The sequence below is a fragment of the Vicugna pacos genome, chromosome 26 (genome assembly GCF_048564905.1).
Source record: "Vicugna pacos chromosome 26, VicPac4, whole genome shotgun sequence".
Classification (NCBI taxonomy): Eukaryota; Metazoa; Chordata; class Mammalia; order Artiodactyla; family Camelidae; genus Vicugna; species Vicugna pacos.
The window spans coordinates 9851156-9872838 of record NC_133012.1 but is presented as its reverse complement, the minus strand read 5'-3'; the positions used below and the strand labels follow the sequence as shown (position 1 = coordinate 9872838).

General features: G+C 40.6%; 1 protein-coding gene across 3 annotated transcripts in view; it reads left to right on the top strand.

Annotated features, from left to right (window-relative positions):
- NRG1 (neuregulin 1) overlaps positions 1-21683 on the top strand; it is an 885407-nt gene that overhangs the window by 272572 nt on the left and 591152 nt on the right. The gene's annotated exons all lie outside the window — the stretch shown is intronic.

Genomic DNA, 21683 nt, shown 5'->3' with positions numbered 1-21683 from the left:
TTGATACTCCCACGCTGTTGCTTTTTGAAACCATCCTGATTGATGGGTTTGCAAGTCAATTAGAAATGTGAATAGCTCCCTCCATCACCTTGACTGTTAGCTGCTGCCTCAGAAAGGAAATACAGATTGCAATCATTCCAATAGTAAGAATAAGCAGTTTTTAAGAATTGCCTTTCAACTCCATCCTGATGGTCGGCTTGTCCATCTTATATAACAGCAGGACAGCCTTCTCTCTTCTCTCTGATGATGGGTCCTCCGTTGTGTAAACAGACTCCTCTGTAAAAATGAACTCCTAGAACATTCTGTGAGATTAGATCCTGGAGCATTTACCCTTTCTGTTCTAAGCGGTTGTTTTCTGCACTGGAGAACAAATTTTTGACTGTTGAGTGAACAAACTCCCTGAGCCACCTTCAACAGCTATTGTTTCTTAGGAATGAGTTTGCTTCATTCTGACTTCGTCATCATCATCACCACCATCATCACCATTACCATCACCGCCATCGTCACCATTACCACCACCACCATCGTCACCATTACCATCACCGCCATCGTCACCATTACCACCACCACCATTGTCACCATTACCACCACCACCACCATCATCACCATTACCATCACCACCATCGTCACCATTACCACCACCACCACCATCATCACCATTACCATCACCACCATCGTCACCATTACCACCACCACCACCATCATCACCATTACCATCACCACCATTGTCACCATTACCACCACCCCCACCATCATCACCATTACCATCACCACCACCGTCACCATTACCACCATCATCACCATCACCATCATCATTTCAGTGACCACTTAGTGAGCACTTTCTATGTCCAGAGGCTGCCTCAGGATCTTTACAAATATTATCCTACTCTTCACACCATTTATTAACACAAGTGCTAGAAATCAGTATTTAGAGTCTTAGAGGGAGGCTGGGCTCCACGACACATTCTGATGGAACTCAGATTCGAGCTATCAGATTTCAAAGCCTATGCTCTTTCCAAAAACAATATCTTGTGAATGTGTATCACGTTTCTCCCTTGCCCATGAATAGAAGCCCATCTATTTTTCAAATTAACCTTTTTAATTTCTTTTCCTTTAAGGTGATTACTTCCAATGCACTGACAGTGGTTCCATGCTTCTGCCCTGGGCTAAGACATTTTATCAAAGGTAAAATAACATTCATCAATGGTTTCCTTCATTTGTAGAGCCTAGTACAGGAAGAAGAGAGTGTTAAGACCCCAAGTTCATGGCATATTGCAATTTACTAAGGGCTTCTAAACATTCAAGGAAGGGCACTAGAAAAATGATTTGCTTCAAAAAGAAAATGGGAGGAATTCAATATTTTATGTGATTGGACTGAATTTCTGAAAAGAAAAAGGTCCCCCAAATGGAGAGTGTTTGGACCACGTGACATGCTGCCCTACCCAAATGGTATTTAAGAACAGGAGTGTCTGATATTCAATTTAAAGATGACTGCACTGCTGTGATGTCACGTCCACTTGCATGATACTAAACTCTAACCATGTGTATTATCCCCTGGATGTGAGACAGACTGGAGGGTAGCTGGCAAGAGCAGCTTTTGATGACAAAATCAGGAGCCAAAGGCAGGCAAGGCACATTGTGGGAGGAGAAGGACTAGAGTTGAAAAGATGGAATTTTCCACAAGGAATACGGAGACTCTTGATACCTGACTCCTACTTACATTAATCAGACTAGAAAGAGTCATCTTTTCTGAAAAACATTCTAATCATATATCAGTCACTTGAGTCCCACATTTGAAAGCATCTTTGCCACTCATACTTTTACTGATTTCAGCAGTGAACAAAAGACATTACATAAGACAGTACATTTATCATAGTTATTGGCAGGTACAATTATCAGCTTCCTTGTGAAACGGGATTACAACTGAGTGTAAAGTGTTGACAAATGTGAACTAGTTTTCCCAAGAATAAATGAATATTGAAGCACTTTAAAGTCTCCAAAAATTCAGAGAAGCCCAAGTGGGATCTCTTCCAAAAAAAAAAATAGTAAGAAGTTATATTATTCTGAAATATATTTAATTGACCTAACAGTTGGTCAGCCCATCAGCATTTACTGAGACTCACACTTCTAGAGGTAAAATGGGATATAGATGGATGATAAAAATTAGTGTCATCCCTAATAGGGCTTACATTCTACTGCTTGTCCTTAAGGAAGCATCCACTGGAAACCCTGAATTTTGAAAGAAGGGAAAATACCTGGATCTTTCTTCACTGAGCAGTTCAGCTGGAGGTGACAGAAAAATCCTTCCACCTGCAAAAATCTTGCTAAGACTTCAAGGCCCAGTTTCTCATCACATCCTCTGTGAAGCTTTTCTGACCCTTCTTGGTTCTGTCCTTTCCTCCAAGCTGAATTAATCCCTTGCACGCCTGTGCATATGCTGTGGACCATACATCCTGCTGTTGTCACACTGAGAAAATAATATTTTAATGTAGTATTTTTCTATCTTGGATAAATCCTCCTCACATTCTTCTCCTTATTTGATTCTGAAGCCTTCAGACTTTTTCACTAATGAATTTAGGCATTATTTTTCTTCTCTAAAATAAAGATCACAATGAAAATCATTTAATAGCCCGTCTACCTAGGATACCCCTGTAGCAGCTGGGGCAGTGAGAGCTCTCCCGACTGTGCCTCACCTTCATTTACTTCAGAGCCAGATGCTCGCCTTTTGGAGCTGACTTGGACAGCAGTGTCTGGGTTATGTTTGAATGTTGGGAGTTTTAAAGCAGTTGCCTTATTTCTGTGTTCTCAGATGATTCACTTCTCTCCATTGACTCTTATTTTCTCAATGTAGAGGCAGAGTTGTCCATCAGTATCCATAGGGGATGGTTCCAGGACATGCTCTGCCCTTGCCCCAGATACCAAAATCCACGGATGCTCAAGTCTGTTATGTAAGAAGGCATACGTAGTGTTTGCATATAATCTCTATACATTTTCCCAAATATTTTAAATCATCTGTAGGTTACCTATGATCCCTAATACAATGTAAATGCATTGTAAATAGTTGCTGGCACATGGCAAATTCAAGTTTTGCTCTTTGGAACTTTCTGGAATATTTTTAAAGAATATTTTATCTGTGGTTGGCTGAATCCTGGGGTATGGATGGAACCTGTGGATTTAGAGGGCTGAGTGTGCCTTTTTCTCAGCAGTGGACTTGGAGATGAAACAGATTTAGGAAGAATATCATATTAGCATTATTGTTGCAGTTACTTAGTAATATATATGTGATTTTTCATTTTATTTACCTTTATCATGTGTACATACTTTTTCCCTGGTCAGCTTACCTACCAAATTACCCTTTTTCTATTTTCATGCTCCCCGTTCTCCCATTTGCCTTTTTCAAAGCCCCTTTGGTTTTCTGTTCTCAGTGCTCTGAGCCTGTCCACCTTGTTTGCTTTCACTGTGTTCATTTCTCCCACTTCATCGCTCATGAAGGATGCCTGTCCTGTCTTCATTTTCACGGCTACTACACCTACTTGTATCTTCGCTTATTTGCCTGTGATTTCTTTCCCTTTTCTATTTAACAGGCCTCGTTTCTTTTCTCTTAGGAATCCAGTAATAAAATTCACTTTTTTCCATAAAGTGTTTGTCCTCTAAGTCATGGACAGTGGAAGGGCTAAGACCACATCTTTTCCGTATTCTTTGTATCGTTGCTCCATTTAAACAAAAGTACGTGTTAAAGATAGTAGGGAGCGTGGTAAGCACTTGCAGAATAAATAATAACCACTCAGTGGGATTTCAGAGATCCCCCCCCCCCCACTGGGAAAACCCTCTTGCCCAATATGTCTCCCGTTTGGTTAACATTTCAGAAACTCTTTCATTTCAACATTAGGAAGCAGATTCAAAACACACATACTCTACAAGAGGTGACACCTCAAGTAAAATCCACACAAGGCGTGAATGACTGAGAGTAAGTCTTGTTGTTGGTGGAAGAGGCAGTTAGGAGAGCAAAACAGCACACAAAGAGGAAGCCAGTGATTTCTGACCTACTTGGAACGGCATGTACTTAGCCGAATTGACTAAAAGTCTAAGTGAAAAATATAGTCAGCTTAAAGGGCTGGATTGATTTTGCGAGGAGCGTATCATTTATCCACATTTTACTATTTGAACAATTGTCTAAAAGACCTGTGAATGCCATGTTGTGGGTTAGGACAAGCCCCTCCACCCCACGCCCCACCCCAAGGCAAGGAGACGTAAGTGCTGAAAGTCTTTTTCAGATTACATGTAGTAGGTAGAGTGATGATCTCAAATTCCATTTGAAATGCCATCTTTGTTAGGGCAGTCTCTTACTTCTAGACTAGTTTATCATTAAATAAAAATTAAAACTTAGAGTTTTCTCCATGTTGGTAAAAATTAATTTCTAAAAGTATTTGAAAGGTAATAAATGACACAGGTATCTTTTTTTTTATCACTTTACCAAAATATGTTGAAAAATACTATCCTTTGTGTGTTAACTGTCTTTTTGCTGTGAAGGCATTAATTTCATTTTATTTTGAGTGGTTACTCACAGTTCACTTTCAAGAGTGTCTGTTATATACTTCAATAAAAAATATTTTTTAAAAAGAGTGTCCATTAGCTTGTTAGATTCAGAGGAAAGAATATGCTTTCCTTTGATTTAGAATGTCTCTGCTATGATTAGGTATTAATACCAGAATTAATGGCAGGACAGCCCGGCACGGAATTTCCCTGCCCTCTGATCTGAGCGAGAGTGCTGGTGTTCCTCGCTGTGCTTTTGAGGATGAAATAGAGATGATACTCCATGTTTTATCACACATTGTGTTTCAAAAAGTTCTTGGACGTTCACCGCCTCGTTTAAGCCATACAAACAGTACCATCAACTCAGTATTTTCTGTTTTTCATTGTGAGGATTGATGCTCAAGAGAGCGATGATTTGGCTGAAGACACAAGGTCAGTGTCAGAACCAGGGCTTAAATCCATTTCTTCTTCTTTGCACTCCAGGGCCCTTTCTATATCATTCCGATGTCTCCTTCCACTGCACTATGTTCTAACCTGCTGGACTAACTAGGTAGTGCCTTTAGCATGCTGCCTTAGAATCCCTAATGCTGAGAGCCCGTTCTGTGCCAGACACTATTCTAAGCACTTGCATGCCCTACGTGATTTAATCCTTACGATACCTATAAGGTAGGTTGTATCATTTTCTCCATTTTATAAACAAGGAACTTAAGTAACTTGCCTAAGACCTTATAGCCAACAAATACACAGAATAAGTGGGTCTCAAATCTAGGCAGTCCGCCTCGAGAAACCATATGCTTAACCACCATTGGCTCTTAAAATTAGGAACCCCCTGAAGATTTGATAAATGACTTTTCTCATCCATAGCGTGGCTTGGAGGTGTTTCTAGATACTACTTATACCAGTAAGAATTTCAGCAATCATTATATTGTCCACTTCCCAAAAAAAGATGATTCTCCAGTGGATAAACCAAACTATAATGTGTATTCTGCTCAAATTCAGGTCTAGGGAGGTATTCAGAACAGTGATGTTTCTGTAAAGGTACCAGTTTTGAGACAAAGACTAGAGTATCTGTCACTTGTCAACTGTACACATATTTATTGAGCCCTTGTTATGTTCAAGGGCTACAGTGAACGCTTGGTTAATATCCACGTGAAGCTTACAATCTAATAAAAGAAATACTTTTGAGCAGATACTTGCTAAACCACTAAAAGGCACAAAGCTTCATGCAAACATGTGAAGTCCCCTAAATACGGAGAAAGCGAGAGGGGCTTGATGGAAACACTAGTCTCTGGGTAGCAGAGAGGGAATGGCAAATTATAGTACACAGCATACGTCTTCAAGTATAAAGTTTTCAGAACTCCATAAATCGGCGGGGACGTTAAGTGACTGTGAAAGTGCTCTGCACTTAGAGGAACCACTGCCCTGACGTTTGTTGAAGAAAGGTTCTCCTGGGTATTAAACTGGGCAGGTCAGGAAAGCCAAATTGTTCCTATCTCAAAGAATCAATTCTTGTAGTTATTTATATCTGCTTTTTTGGTAAACATAGAATATTCATTTTGATTACTGTTAAATCAATATAAATGCTGAGTGAATTTCTCTGACTTTCACTTGGCTTGTTAAGCTGGAAATTCAAGAGCGATAGAGATGAGAACTTCAGAGAGTTTGTTTTTGGTCAGTGGCTCTTTAAAACCCAAGCTTGTTCTTCCTTTTGTTAACATCGCCCGTGAGGATTTCTTCGCTGAAATTGATGGCTCTTCTACAAAAGCAACACTGAAAGTATTTTCCAATGGGAATTGATAGGTATATTGTTAGACTGGCAAGAATCACGACAACATTATTAAGAAGAAAACATGGTATTTAAATTTCAGAGCCTCAGGCATTATTTTCACAAGTTGAATGAATTTTGTTTGCGGTTCCCTTCTCATTAAATGTCGTCATCACACTCAAGCAAGTCTGCACTCCCTTCTCCTCTAGACTACCTGTGGCAGCTGAGCAGTAGAGGTGAATAAGCTTAAAATAGGTGTCTAAATACATCTTCCCTGTAAGACTTCTCCTGGTCAGAATCTAGTGATCCACCGGTTTTAAATTAGAAGTGGATGAGTAGATTTTGACAGATGCCAAAGAGGAAGCACAACTCCATTCCCACAGAATGTACTAGCTGAAAAATTCCAGCATTTGTTTCAGGGAACTTAGAGGGGAGGGGACGTGGTCCATGTGCCTGACGACTGAAACTTGGTGAAATTGAGAAAATTTGTTCTCTAGGAATTTCTCCAAAGGAATCCATTTCAATTAATTCAGCTGCATTGCAGCTAACGTTAACTGGCCTCGACTTTGTGTAAAGCACTGAGTTAAAGGGGAGGTAAGGCTACATCAAGATGAACAAGATGGTCTCTCCTCTCTGGGAACGTACAATCAAATGAAGGAACGACAGGTATGTTTAAAACCATAAGAGGCTAGATATGTACAATATAATTATTAAAAAGGACATATTAAAATAGAACGCTGTGTGTTTTGGGGAAGTAAGAGCTATGGGAACAGCAGCAACAGGAAAAGAGCATTTTTCTCCCTGATGGCTGAAATCTACGTGGCATTTATGGAAGAGGAATTTTTATTTGATTTGGCAATTGAACTCTAGGTGGAATTGTAAGACTTGGAGAAGTGGAGGAAACATTGGAGGCAAAGAGAACTGTATGAACAAAGAAACAGATATGGAAAGGCAGAGGCTGAGTGCCAAGGAGCCAGGATACTCTGCAAGTGACCGAGGGGTGGGAGATAAATTGGGAGAAGGTATATTGAAGTCAGATTATAAAATTCTGTAAAGCCCTATGAAATATATATACTGTATAGTGTAAACAGTAGCAAATAATGCAGACTTTCAACTCTAATGATGTGGCTTGGGACAAGCTGTTTAGAATAAGCTTTATAAGTTACAGTGTCAGGCTTACTCTTGACAGGTACCCAGGGTTGTAGCCTGTTGTTGCAAGATCTTACCTTAATGAAAAGCTGTAATGACGTATTGTCTTTGTAAACGAGCCTGACGTTGGCAACGTCTTAGCCTTCCTTTAACAGATTTTGGGATATGCTTGTGATTAAGATATGAAATAGTACGAACAGACTTGCACTTGAAAACCAAAATCTCCTCTTGTGCCCTCTCTTTTGGTCCCATTCCCCCGAGGAAACCACATTTGATCATCAAATTGATGTGGCACTTACATAATTTGTAAACACAATATAAAATTACTGATTTTTTTTGAGGGAGGGGTTATAATGATGAATCATCTTTTATTTACCAATTTCTTTATTGGATATTAGGGTTATTTTCAATTTTTCTTTACTATTCCAAATAACATTGTGATGCACATTTTTTACTTTTTTTAAACATTAGCATTTAAAAAACCCGACAGTTTTAGATTTACAGAAAAGTTGCAAAGGTAGTACATATAATCTGTACCGTTTCCCCTATTACTCAGATTTTACATTGGTGTGGTATAAAGATGCAGTGATGCAGGGAATCAGGAAGGATGTAAAATCAGTAAGTTGATCTGAATAACATCAGCCGTCAACTTGATCTAATTGACACGCGTAAACTATTCCATCCAACAAGTGCAGAATACACATTCTTTTCAAGCTCACGGGGAAATTTGACCAAGTAGACAGCAAGTTTTTTTGTGGCATATAGACAGTTCCATGTGAGCCACTCCTATAAAAATGGTTAGATTGGTCAAGAATGAATGAAAAAGGAGAGATTTGTAAGAGCCAAAGAAAGGAGCAACAACTTCCAGATTTTTCAAAATGATCATTGCTGAGAGACAATCGTCTAAAGAATCTGGTGTAACTTCTAGTTTCAAGTCTTGCTATCAAGTCATGTTACTGAGTCGAGTCATGCGTAATGATTCTCAGTAGGGATCAAAAAGCGATTTTACACATCAAGATTTTTTATATAATTTATCTTAAAATATTTCAGAGGCAATCGGTGTGATACTTTAGACACTTGGCTGGCAGAAAAAAAATTTCTATAATAATTCAAATATTTCAAAGTGGATGAACAGAAACAAAATGTTCTGTGAGATGAGTGTTCAATTATTATTATTTAGTAGAAAATGAGCTGTACCATTTTCTCTGGATGCTCTCATGTAGATCCGTAAGCTGATAGTATTTCCATTTTATTCTTTATGTCTGTGCTCGAATTTTTCAGTACAAGTCACTAATGGGAGCAGAGAAAGGAGTGTATGGGTTTCCATTCATCAGAAGTTTCTTTGTTCTAGTCACATATGTTTAAAATTCTGTCACTTTCTCAGTCTGTCCAGTTCACTAGTTGAGCCTGGATGTCTTTTTATGCTTTGGACACATCCACAAAGGAATAAAGTAGGGGGTTTCGAGGCAGTTATTCAGGTAACTAACTATTCAGATGACTATCCAGGAGATAATGACCCTATACATTTAGGAAAGAGAGCATTTAGGAGTTTCAGTTTATAGTAACTATTTAACTCAGTTGCTTGTGTGGATTCTGTTTACTAGATGTTCGCTGACTTCCTGATTTGATGTTGGTTGTGTGATCATCGAGTTACTTTGGAATCGTGATTTGATGGTGGGCAGGTCTACTGGGGATGCGTGTAAGTCCCCACCTGTCAGTCCGCTCTGGTCACAAAAATGCTCAGAACCTCTGAATTCTACAAAAATAGAAGATGTTCATTTGTCGTTGTTCGCATGGACATAACACTATTTATTGTTTGCAAAAGCTTAATTTTTTAGTAGCCTTTTATTTTATTTTATGTATAATTTTTAACAGCAAAAAGGTCATTATTGTTTAGGCCTTGTGACGCTAGAAAAGACATAACTAAAGGGTGTGTGTTAGAGGAAGCGTCTAGAAGTGACCTCCGAATTCCACGTGGCTAATATCCAGAATCTTCAAACATGGTGAGTGATCCCTCCCGTGATTGTGTTACGTTATATGGCACAGCAGACCTTAAAAAGGGTTGACTCTCCCAGTGGACCTAGTCTACTGACACCCGCTGCTAAGAGCAGAGAACTTTCTCTTGCTGGTGGTGAAAGATGAAAGAAGGGAAAGTCGGAGAAACTCACCGTGTAGGAAGGACTCAGCCTGCTGTTGCCATTTGAAAATGGACAGGCCTCATGAGAAGGAATGTGGGTGGTCGGAGGTCCTGGGAGACAGGTCCCCAGCCAACAAGGGACGCCGGACCTCAGTTGTAGAGCCTCCAGTCGCAGGATTCTTTTAACATCCTGAATGAGCTTGGAGTGGATTCTTCTCCACAGCCTCCAGATAATAGCCTAGAAAGTCAAGATCTTAATTTTGACCTTGTGATATTTTGAGCAAAGCCCAGCTGAGCTCCCCAGGACTTCTGACCTACAGATCTGTGCAATAATAAATGGGGTTGTTTTTAAGCTGCTAAGATTTGGGGAATTTGTTACATAGCAATAGAAAGTGAACACAGCATCCAAAACAGGTAGCTGGTTATAATCTGAGATGCCAAAGAGGATCCCGTTTGAGTCTTTTGGTCTAGATTATTTTGGATGTATTTTTGACGTTTGATGTTTCAGAGTGCCTGGCTGTTTCTTCATCATGTCCCGCTGGCTTTTATTTTGGTTTAAACACGTAGGCTACCTAGACATCATAGAAAGGATTAAAGTCTCTCTCATGAAAATTTTTAGTTGTTAAGATGTGTAGTGTAAAACTTTTTTGCTCCTAAGGGGTCTTGCAAATCTAATGATGTGCTAAGGTAATTAATAGAGGTAGCAGGAAGCAAAGCTGGCCTTAGAAGTCACGATGCAGGATTTCTAACCCAGTGACCTACCCACTCAAGCCACACTGCCTCTGACCTTTGTATTCTCATTGACCAAGCAAATAATCCTAACTCTAAAGAGATATTATACTTGTTCGATCATTTGGTTAATTCTGCTCAGAATCCTTTTTAAATATCTACTGAAGGCAGGAACATTGACTAGATTCAGAAAGCAATTTTATAATGAGAGTCTCCCTAATAATATCATGAAATACCAGCGCAAGCTTGCTTCTAATGGATAATTAAATGAAGTCCAGAGGAAATAAACAGGTTTGTTCAAGGTCATCCTTTGCAGTTGAGAAAACTGAGTCCCAGAGAGGTGCAATTATTAATTCATATTTCCCCAGCCTGTTCCTGGGAGAGACAGAACTACAATCTGAGTCTTGATTTCTGATATATTTTTTTTTCCACACTGAATTGTGCCAAATGGTATCAGTTCCATAGGGCTGGACCCACACTAGTTTGAGAAATAAAATACATTTGCAGCCCCTGAGTTTTCACTGCATTTCTGACCAGGAGAACCGTGACTTGGAGTGAGGCTGTGATATCCTCTAGGGCTGTGAGTTTTGAAGAACCATTTTAACATCAGTCTGGCTCCCGGGACTGTGATAAAATCAGCTGGAAAGCAAATCTATGACGCTGCATAGCTGAAGGCTGGGAGTATGCAGGCGCGACGATTACACCCAGTCCTGATAGGTGTGACCGAACAAGGATTTGGTCCCCTACTCACTGCCCACCCCCGACTCCCAAACCCTCCAGGGATTAGGAAAAACCACTAGAAGATAAGCTGAGTCATCGAGTCTAAAAAAAGCTGTGGGAATGAAACACCTCACTTGAGCAAGATGATTCTGACTGGTGTGTTTCTGTTGCTTTTTTCTCCATCCACTTGGCACATTAAAGAATATGTCTGTTGCTTGAGTCCCTCCAACCGTTAAGACATACCCTATTTCTTTGGTGAGTAGGGTGCTTAGGGAAGATGCATGTCAGCCGGCCTTTGTTCGTTCACATTTTTTATCAGAATGTGCTTTCCCAGTGTGCAGAAAGCAGGACTGTTTTTTGAAGCTACTTTTAAACTCAGTTGTTTTCTCCACCGGATCTGAGATCCACCGAGGGCCAGATGCCAGGGAGCTGTTATATGCGTCCAACCCTCCCTGTCACATCTCTTCAGGAGTTTCAAACAAGTTTAATTTTGAAAGAAACAAAAGAAAACATTTCTTCATCTGCCCTGCTAAGAAGGAAAAACAGCTTTGCCGGGAAACTGATTCATTGTAAGCTTTGATCTCCAAGTTCCATTTCTCAGAGTGAAAAGTTCAAATATTAAGTATTCATATTAAGTATTATATGTGTATTTACATAAATAGTGAATATATATATTATATATGTATGTGTTTATACGTACATACGTACATACATACATATATTCTTTGTGAGACAATTAAGAAAAAGATTGGAGTGTTTTTAAAAAAGATGGAAATGTTTTGGTGCCTCCTAATAGAGAAGTGACACTTTTATTTGAGGACACATTGACCAGACTATGTCAGGTTCTTCATTTGCATGACACTAATTAGCCTCAGGACAGAAGGGAGGGGGCTATTCCTCTAGCTTTCTGAGGGGTTGTGTAAGCCTCGAGAAATGCCTTTTCTCTTACTGTGACTCAAAGTGTTAGAAAATCTGTGAAGTTGAATAATGCTTGCTAATCCTGTGTCCTGGTTCTTTCCATCACTGTCAATGTGTCAGCCAAGCCCTGGGAAGATGTGCTCACCATCCACCCCTCCTCCCTCTCCATCATCCAAATATCTGGAAAGTCACAGGCAGGATGGGTCCAAGATGTACTCTCTTCCACACAGAGTTCAAGATTAGATGGACCTGTGGATGACTTCAGATCTAACCACGGTGCCCGTAGTCCTGCTGGTTATTTTCTCAGAGCTTCCTCTGATACTCTTGTAAAATCAAGATGATAAATACAACTTCTTAAGATTCATGGGAAATTCATTATGGATAATGTGATCATAGAAGATCCCCATAGATGTCAATAATCCAATAGGGACCTCAATAATTCCCACCTCTCCTTGCTTCCATCACTCCCCTCCCCAACCGTTTCATCTTCCCCTGCTCTTTCCAGTCAAGAAAACGTAGTCTACTGACCTAAAGGTGCATTTCACTCCCAGTTGTTTACAATGCTTAAGTGTACATTTATTCAATCAATTTTTATTGAGTGTCTACTCTGTCAGACACTGTCCTTGGTGCTGGAGCAAAGCAGGGAAGAAAACAGGCCATTGCTCTGCTGGAACTAAATTCTAGTTGAGGGAGAAGGATATAGTAAGGAAATAATATATTAGAAAGTGATAAGCACTGAGGAGAAAAATAAAGCAGGTTGGAGGGGGAAGAGGATATGGGAAAAAAGGTTTAACTGTCTAGATACGGCTTATTGAGATCGTGAGAGTTGAGCAAAAATGCTCGGTAAAGTAGCAAGGCATTCAGGTATACAGAAAAGAATATTCTAGGCAGAGGCAGTAGCCAGTGCCAGTGCCTTGCGGTGGAAGCATGCCAGGAGTATTGGAAGAACTCTAAGGGGGCCCACTTGGCATGGCAGTGTGGCAAAATCAGAGGTGCTAAGGTCAAGAGATGCAGGGTGGGGGAGTGGCTAGGTTGTGTAGGTCCTTGAAAGCCAGTGAAAAATGGGAGAGCCATTGGCAGCTTTGTAGAGAAGTGCACATGACTTGGCTCAATATTTTAAAGACACTCTTTTGCGGGGGGTGGGGCATGCTGAGAATGAATGTTGGGAGCGGGAGCAGGGTGGAAACAGGCTGGTCAGGAGGGTCTTGTAACAGTTCAGGAAGGAGATCATGGTGCCTTAGATCCGGATGGCAACTGTGAATATGACAAGAAGTAGTCAGCTTCTGGATAGTTTTAAGGTACAGCCAGGAGGATTTGCTGAGGGTTTACATGTGAGATTTGAGCCAAAAAGGAGCCCGGGATGACTTCAAGGTTTGGGGCCTGTTTACTCGAAAGACGGAGCTGCCGCTAATGAGATGGGAAAAACTGCCATCAAACAGAACCGTTAATTAAAATTACTCATAATCAGTGTCGGAAAAACACTGCCTCCAACCCTGCTGGAAATAAGCCACAGGCACAGAACTGAGTGTGTGGCTGCTAATTTTGTTTGGCACAATCTGCGAACTGAGATCTGATCATAGTAGTCAGCGCTCGGTCTTGCTGTCAGTACATGACAGTGTCTAGTGTAAGTGTTCTTCGTGGGATTCTGTGAGGGACCCGTGGCTTTTTTGAGAATGGCCAGTTCACTGTAACTTATAGTAGGTTCTAATACAAGTGTGTGCCCTTCAAATAACCCTTAACGACAATGACTAATAGGATGGTTCTGGTCCCGTTTTGGTCTTCTTTCAAGGATCTGGTTTGGGGCATTGAAACATTTCCATCTTTTTTAAAAAAAGCACTCCAATCTTTTTCTTACGTGATTCACAGTCCTCTTGTATTATGCTCTGTGTGCCAGGATGTCCAACCCATTTTATTTTAATTCCAAGTTTTATTATGTTTTTCTTCCAAATTTATTGGGTTTTTTTAATTCCAATTTTTTTTAAATTCCAAATTTTACAACTCTTCTTTTAGACTCTTCATACTGGATCTTATCCATTGTTTAGATTTGCTCAAAGGCCTGATTCTTTTTTGGCTGATTTCTGTTTTTTAGCCTTATTTTTCTTAATGGCCAACGTGTTCTACTCATGTCAGAAGGCGAAAACTGGTCAGGGAAGAGGACTGAGTACTGCGTATGGTCCCCCTGGCTCCCCCATCCAGCCTTACCTTCCCCCAACCCAATGCTCTGTCCCTGAGTTTCCTTTATCCGCTTTGCATGAGGACTGGACTCAACATGATCTCGGCATTCATGACAGAAAGGGCCATCCAACCTGCCACCTGCTGCTTGCAGTCCCAGCAGAAACCAGATCCCCCATCCCCGACCAGTCCCTCCCTTTAACAAGCCTTTTGCAACAGCAGCCTGAGGGTTATTCTCAATTGCTTCATGCCCCAAACCAGGGAGGTTAAGTGAGGTTTTGTTATTACAGCAAGGGAAGTACATCGTAATTAGAGTCACACAGACTTTCCTGAGAGAATTCAATATGCAGTGTCCAAAAAGAAAGCAAAGCAATGAATGTCTGTTAACAGTGCTGAGTAAACTGTTAGGTTACTTTGCCGCTTCATCCAGGTGATGCTGGCAGGATATTCAATTTACGATACATCTTCTTTCTCACTTCATTTCCCCCACCGCCTCTCCATTAATTTTTCTTCTATCTAGAAAAAAGGAGAACAAAGAGAAATACAGTATATGGTTCTTGATTTCTGTTAAGTCAGCTATTAACTTCAGGCAAGTGGGGAACTGTCTCTGTTTTGTCACTTGTTTTTTTATCCTCACATTATTTGATAGAGGAGAATGGTGATTCTTTTCCCTTATTGCTTCAAATGTCAATCAGTCAAATTGAAATGCGTTATTACTTTATTTTCTTCTTCATTTCAATGGCTTGGTTTTCCCAGCATTACCCATCATTATTGTCTCCACCTGATTTGTTTTATTTGAAAATAACTTATCCCTTAACAGTGATATCTGTTTCTGATATTAAATGTGCCTGGTGGTGTCTCCAGAAAGTTACAGTTGACAGAGTAAGGGGAAATGTATGTGGCGTTTTATTTTTCAAGCCTTAATAAAACAAACTTGAGGTCCTGCAGTGTTTTAGAGGGATAATGGAATAGAAGCTGAGTATTCAATTGTGTCGAAAGAAGTCTCCTTTATTCACGGAGACTTTTAGGTGTTTGCTTTGAAAAATAATATTGGGTAAGTAAATGGGGAAGCAGTCTTGGAAATCACTGGTTGGCCCAACCATGCTAATAGGATAGCAGGGTGCTATGATGGTAGAAAATGATGAACAAATTCATGTAAAAATGGTTTTGGGGCGACAGATCTCTGTAGCTCCTAACCCATGATGTCACTAAGGTAGTTTGAAAAAAAAAAGAATCAGTGTCTGTCTGCATCTGTGGCAGAGCCTGTGAACTTGTTTTTCTTCTGTATCTTACATTTGCGGGTGTTTTTCAAATGAGGACTGTCAACATGTAAGTATGAGTGAGATTTTCTTGGGATTGCCGGTTGAACAAACCTGAGCTTTTAGAGCATCCTTGCGCACTCATGTTTAAATCTCCGAGCCGGCAGCCACTGCCTCCGCATATTCCGTGATTAACACCTGAACCTCTAGCCTGTTTGGTATCAGGGTAGGCATTCATCAAAGCGTCAGAATGATTAAAATTGCAAACCTAAAAGCCCTTTTGTCAGCCACTCCTCTTTAATCTCTTCTTTCTATAGCTGCATCCTGTCACTTGTGCAACTGACTATTACTGTGTTTTTGTCCAGAAATTGTACCTTGTTATCAAAATTGCTTGCTGTGCAAATTGCTTTCCCATGCTACAAAATGTTGTTTGTGGCCTGCACTGAATGCAGAGCTGTCTCCCTCCCCTTCCCTGGAGTTGTCACTTGAGGAGGAGGCAGGAGAAAGTCCCGAGACCTTTGAAGGGCTGAGCCATGCTCTGCCTTGATGTTGCTCTGCTTGGGAGCCAAGAAAAGTTACCTGGAGGACTCCAAGGGACTGAGTTTCTAAAACACATCACGTGAGATTTTCTTCACTATTCTGTTCATAACTTACGCATCTTTTCAATGAACTTTTGTTTTGCGAGTGATCTCTGAAAGTCTGTGGCCGGGAATAGCATCCTGTCAACCTAAATACATATGAAACGAAAAATGAAATAGGTAAGGTATATATCTGTATATGCTTGTGTGGGAAAGGGACTGGGGAAAAATTTGGTGGGCATATATTCATGGAAGGCTCTAAGATCCTTCTTGAACAAGTCCTACTGTTGGGTCTGGAATTTTAGATGCTACATGATGGTAGGTAAATTGGCCTTTGGAGAAAAGCAAGAACTTTCCACTGGCAACAAGCCTGCCCCTCTTTGTCAGTTTCTTTGCTTGTGGATTTCTATAAATTCTGGAGCTTAAGCAGTTTGTTCCTTATTTTTGTTTCATTGCAGCTGCTGAATGCTAATAGGTCATTGATGACAAGTAGATTTACTAGGCATCCAGAATGCTCAGTCACCAGGACATCCATGACAATTAATCTTTAATGTGTAGAAAAGATGAACGCCCATGTCAGAATTAAGTGGGGAGAGTTGCAGTTGGTTCTTAGGGACAAGGTGACATCTGGGAGAGGGTAGCTCGTGGAAGATTCAGACAGAGGACCAGCCTCAGGAGCGATTGGGAGAGACTGGCTTTTTCAGAATACTAATGAGACCAGCAGGCAGAACGCTGTTCGGGCACATGTAACTTTTGAGATTGAAATGGGTAGAAGAGAATGACTTGCGTTTCACTTTTTGGTCCACTACTTGCTTTTTGAATGGGTCTTTCCTGTAAGGCTCAGTTGCCTCGTCTGAAAAGTGGGGACTAAAAAGTCCCAAAGTTCAGAGTCGCTGCCAGGATTAAATGAGATACCATGTCTTAAGAACCTAGCACATTGTTTTGGCACCAAGGACATGCTTGGAAAGTGGTATAGGTTATTATCATGAAATGGAGATTGTATTTGACGATGTGTGTGTGTGAGAAGAAAAGAGAGAAATGTAACTTGCTCTCTCTTTTGCATTTTTATGAATGTGTGACTTTCATCCAACTGAGGCATCCATCACAGAGACAGCTGATTTAGAGTTGTTCCTGGAGGAGTGGAAAGAGAATAGAGATGAAATCCAGCTTTTAATGTCCCTATTGGGAATTTTCAATGGACAGCTGGACAGTAGGAATGAAAGCTGGACTGTTAGCAGAGGAAAGCTTTATTAAATTCATTACCAAGAGGCCTGGTCGATAGACTGGCTCATAGAGTTGTACAGGGAGGATCTGCTTAGACAGAAAAATTAAGTCCATCCCTTCTGATCTGAAGAATAAGAGAAGAGAGGAAGATAGGAAAGACAGGACAGGTGTCCTTCTCCAGATGTTATCTGGAGCTGGAAAGATGATTTATATTAGTTAAAAGAAATACCAGCAGCAGGGGGAGGAACTCCTTTGGCTGACTGCCCCTAGACCCACTGGTGCAGGGAGAAGGGGCATTGAAGTGAACCAGTGATGCAGTGCAGCTGGCACAGAGGAAATGTTGGTGTTTAGCTTTCCCCATCATGCCTGCTAGTGATTGTGGCATGGGTGGGGCTGAAAAGGCCCTGTGTGCCCAGAAGGAGGTAGGCAGGTGGTGATGGCTAGACTGGACCAGTGAGAAATGAAGGGAGGCCAAGGCTCCAGAGAGCGATTCACAGCCCCAATTAGGTTGCAGGAAACTGGCCACCAGACTCCTACATCAGATCCCAGAGAGGGTGCCATTCAGGGAACAGCCCCCACCAGAGAGTGGCATTGTCCCGCATCCCCTGTAGATTCAGATACCTTGTCTGCTCACCATGCTGAGATCTTGAAACTCACTACCGTCTCCATAAACCCAGTGCAGTCTTGGAGGGGAACACGGAGAGAGGGAAAGAGCTGAGGTTATTTTAATTATTGGATAGAGCTTTGTTGATCTGCTGGAGCTAATTATAGTCTTCCCCCCGCCCCATTCGCCACCCTCATGAGAAACCTCACACACGGATGGGGAGTCATGAGAAGGATACAATGCCTTGTAGACAAAAAGAAGGAAGATGCAGCTTCCCATAGTCGACCTGAAGTAGGAAAAACGTATGACTCTGTTCTGATGATGATTACAGTTGTCCCTGTTCTTGCTCTCATAAATTGGCTAAGTCAGCTGCTGCTTCAAGCTAGAAAAGTTTACTCTTGTATTTGTTTCCATCACTCTGAACTTGTGTTGCATTTTAAAATACGATACAAGAACTTAACTAAAAATGATGTTTCTCTGCCAGCAATTCTGCACTTCCGTAATTGACATTGTAGTACAATATATGAAGGCATGAACGGAATGAGGGCAGCCCAGAATGAAACGTTTGTCCTTCCTGACTCTCTGGGAAAATGCAACCCCAAGTATGAAGATAAGATAGGCACACTATTCGGATGCTCCTTGGTGGAGATGCTCTTTTCGAGAGGTAGCCTGCTTCAGGTAGAAGCAACTCTGTCAAAGTCTGCTGTTAGCAAAGCAGATGCACGTATGTCTGCCTTTTTCTGATTCTGCCTGCAGAAACAGTACAGTCCTTTGAAAAATATGTAAGTCACTAAGCTTTTTTAAAGAAGAGATGCATAAAATAGTTACCGAACTGTTTTGAGCAATAAGGATCAGACTGTACTTCAACAAGTTTCAATTTTTTTTAAACCTTTTTTATTGAGTTATAGTCATTTTACAATGTTGGGTCAAATTCCAGCATAGAGCACAACTTTTCAGTTATACATGAACATACATATATTCGTTGTCACATTTTTTTCCACTGTGAGCTACCACAAGATCTTGTATGTATTTCCCTGTGCTATATGGTATAATTTTGTTTATATTTGTCCAAATTATCATGTTGTACTAAAAGCATAGCAAACGTAGGTTGCACAGTTTTCTTCTATCTTTCATTTGGTAATGTTCTCTTAGGATAATAACAGGAAAAACATTTTTTTTTTGAGAATTTCTCTTTCTCTCCACTACCAAATATGTAGTTCCCTGTTGTTTATTCTCGATCATTTTCATTCCCAGTTTTATTCTTTAAAAGAGTTGGCCATAAGAATCAGCCCAATTACAAGCCTTGATTCTCTGAATAGCAAATATAACTTTTTAAGGGAGAGATTAGAGTTGGAGGTGGATAACTGAACTTGGTGGTAACGATAAAATGATCACAATCAAGGGCTATTGTATGAACATGACCTGTATGATGAACAGCCTGTGCAGCGACACTCCAGCAGCAGTGACACTGTGTGAATTACACAACGACTTCTTTTGTGTTTCTCTCCAAGATTCGCAGGAGAAGTGGCATCAGAGGTACAAACACTTACTTGTAGGACTTGACACTCTTAAACATTTTCATTTAGAAGATGATAAGACGTCATAGTAGTGAGGAGACAGTTGAAATGCTTCCTATTTATGACTAGCTTCTGCTCTTACGTATGGAAGAGTCTAGCTCTTTCCTTCATTTTAAAGTTGAGATTCAGAAAAAGTAAGTGGAGATCTTTACCTGTGTGTGTGTGACTGCGATTTGAAAGAACAAATAGAAATAGCATTCAGAGTTGACACATTCAATCATGCCCTGTTACACACACACAGTTCAATTTTTCTAAGTGAAGTTAAAAAAAAAAATTCAACCAAAATTGTCTTACTTTCCCCTTGCATGCGTTCTTCCTATAGTTCTGTCTAATATAATTGTTTCAGATATAGAAGAACATTGGGGACTAACTGAATCATCCATTTCCCAAGTTTTCAACTGAAAGGAGGATAAAATCTGCTATGAAAAGATGTAAACATGTCCCCGTGAATTTCAGAGGTAGAAATTAGGTAGAGCCTAAGGTGTGTTACTTGAATTATTGTTGAAGTTGGAGGTAGAAATGTAAGTATGTTCTGAATCTTCTAAACCTTAATCAAATTCATTCAAAAGCATTTATTAATCATCCTTAGTCCATAGACAGTACTGCTTCTAGCCAGCCTGTCAGTCATTTTAAACAGGGCCTTTATTTCTCCCTCTGTGCCCTGCTTAAAATCCAATGCTATTTATTTAACAAGAGACACATAGGCAGATACACTTGTAATGCTGACATTTTGACATTTAAAGGTAAATCTAGTATCAGAGAGCTCCATTATGTAGTCTAAAGTATATTCAAATTGCAAGACATGAAATTTATTCTAAAAACAAATGCAGTCCACTGACAGCAGGGGAGAGGGAACTATTCAGAGTGAATAGGCAGTATTTGTGTATCTGATTTTTTTTTGGTGCATTATTTGACTACCACTCCATTTGATATGAAATACAGTCACCTGAGCTTGTATAATGTCAGTGCTTAGATTTAAAAAAAATTGTCGTTCAAGGCCTTGTAACCCATTCTTCAATGTACCTGGTGCAGTCATTCCATTTTTAAGAAGTGAATGAAGGAGTCCACAGTGTTTCAATGTTTGGACATGTTGTTTTAATACACTTAGCCACTGAACCACTGAGCCTCTGATAAATTTTATTATCACTATAACAACAATAAGGGGTTTTAACAAACTCAGTTTAATGTGTGTGGGTACATAACTTTAAAAATTTGTTTCAGTACAACCTTATGGATTCTCTTACTACAATTTGTACCTGATACCTTTTTACAGGACCAAGACAGATGCATATACATAAATTTACATGCATTTTTTCAAAGTTGGAAATTCATTTATAGCCATGTCTATCAAGTGATTTGGATCCTTAACTAGGCTGCATCTCAGGGAATCTCTAGAAGTTACATTTGGAACATCTTTAGTGATTTTGGCTGTGTAATGAAACTTTACACCTACCGTCTCATATTTCCTTTCAAATTCCTTTGAACCACGTTGCCCTGTTTTCCTGGACACACAGTTAAAGAAATGGCCAAAGGAAAATAACGGAAAACCATTATTAAGCATAGCATTCCCTAGTTTTTCCTCAAAATATCAAAAGTGCAAATTCAACAAAATTGGAATGAAACTTGATTTATAGCACAGCCAAGAAAAACCCTGAAATTCGCAGAAAGGAAGCGAGCAAATTTGGTAACAGCTGCAAGTGCGTGTGATGGACGGACTGCCCTGCCTCTGGCTGGCAGGTCATCTGTTCCCTGTGCAGCTGCAAGGCGAAACATCACCAGCTTTTCTCCAGAAATCCGTCTTGGCATTTTAATTGCTGAGAAGCACCCACTGGTGACCAGCTGCCAGGGGAGCAAATCGGGAGGAGCTCTGGATCCTTCCAGATTCTTAGGGGAAAGGTTGAGGAGAGAAAAAGTATGCCTTGACTCAGTCAGAGGTTCTGAGTTTTGAAAGTATCAGGGAGAGAATCCCTGGAAGTGGACAAGCAAATACTCAGGCTTCCCCAGAAGAAAGAAGAGGCTCGAAGCAGGATTCTCAGGTTTCATTTTAATTAGGGTCAAAACAAAGACTCTGACCTTTTCCTCGAAGAACATGAGCTGAGAGGGGCTGACCTCGCAGCCACCACTGATTGGACATGAACCTGTTCCCCGACTTGGGTATGTTTGGAGCCCAAGGCATGGAAGTAACTCGGAGCAGGAGGCAGAACAGAGATCTTCTCATCATTGCAGAGATGAGAGGTGGTGCCGGATGCTACCTCCCACTTACGGGCCCTCCCGGGTGTCCCTCGTGCCCTGCTGCCCTGCCCCGCCCAGACTGTGAC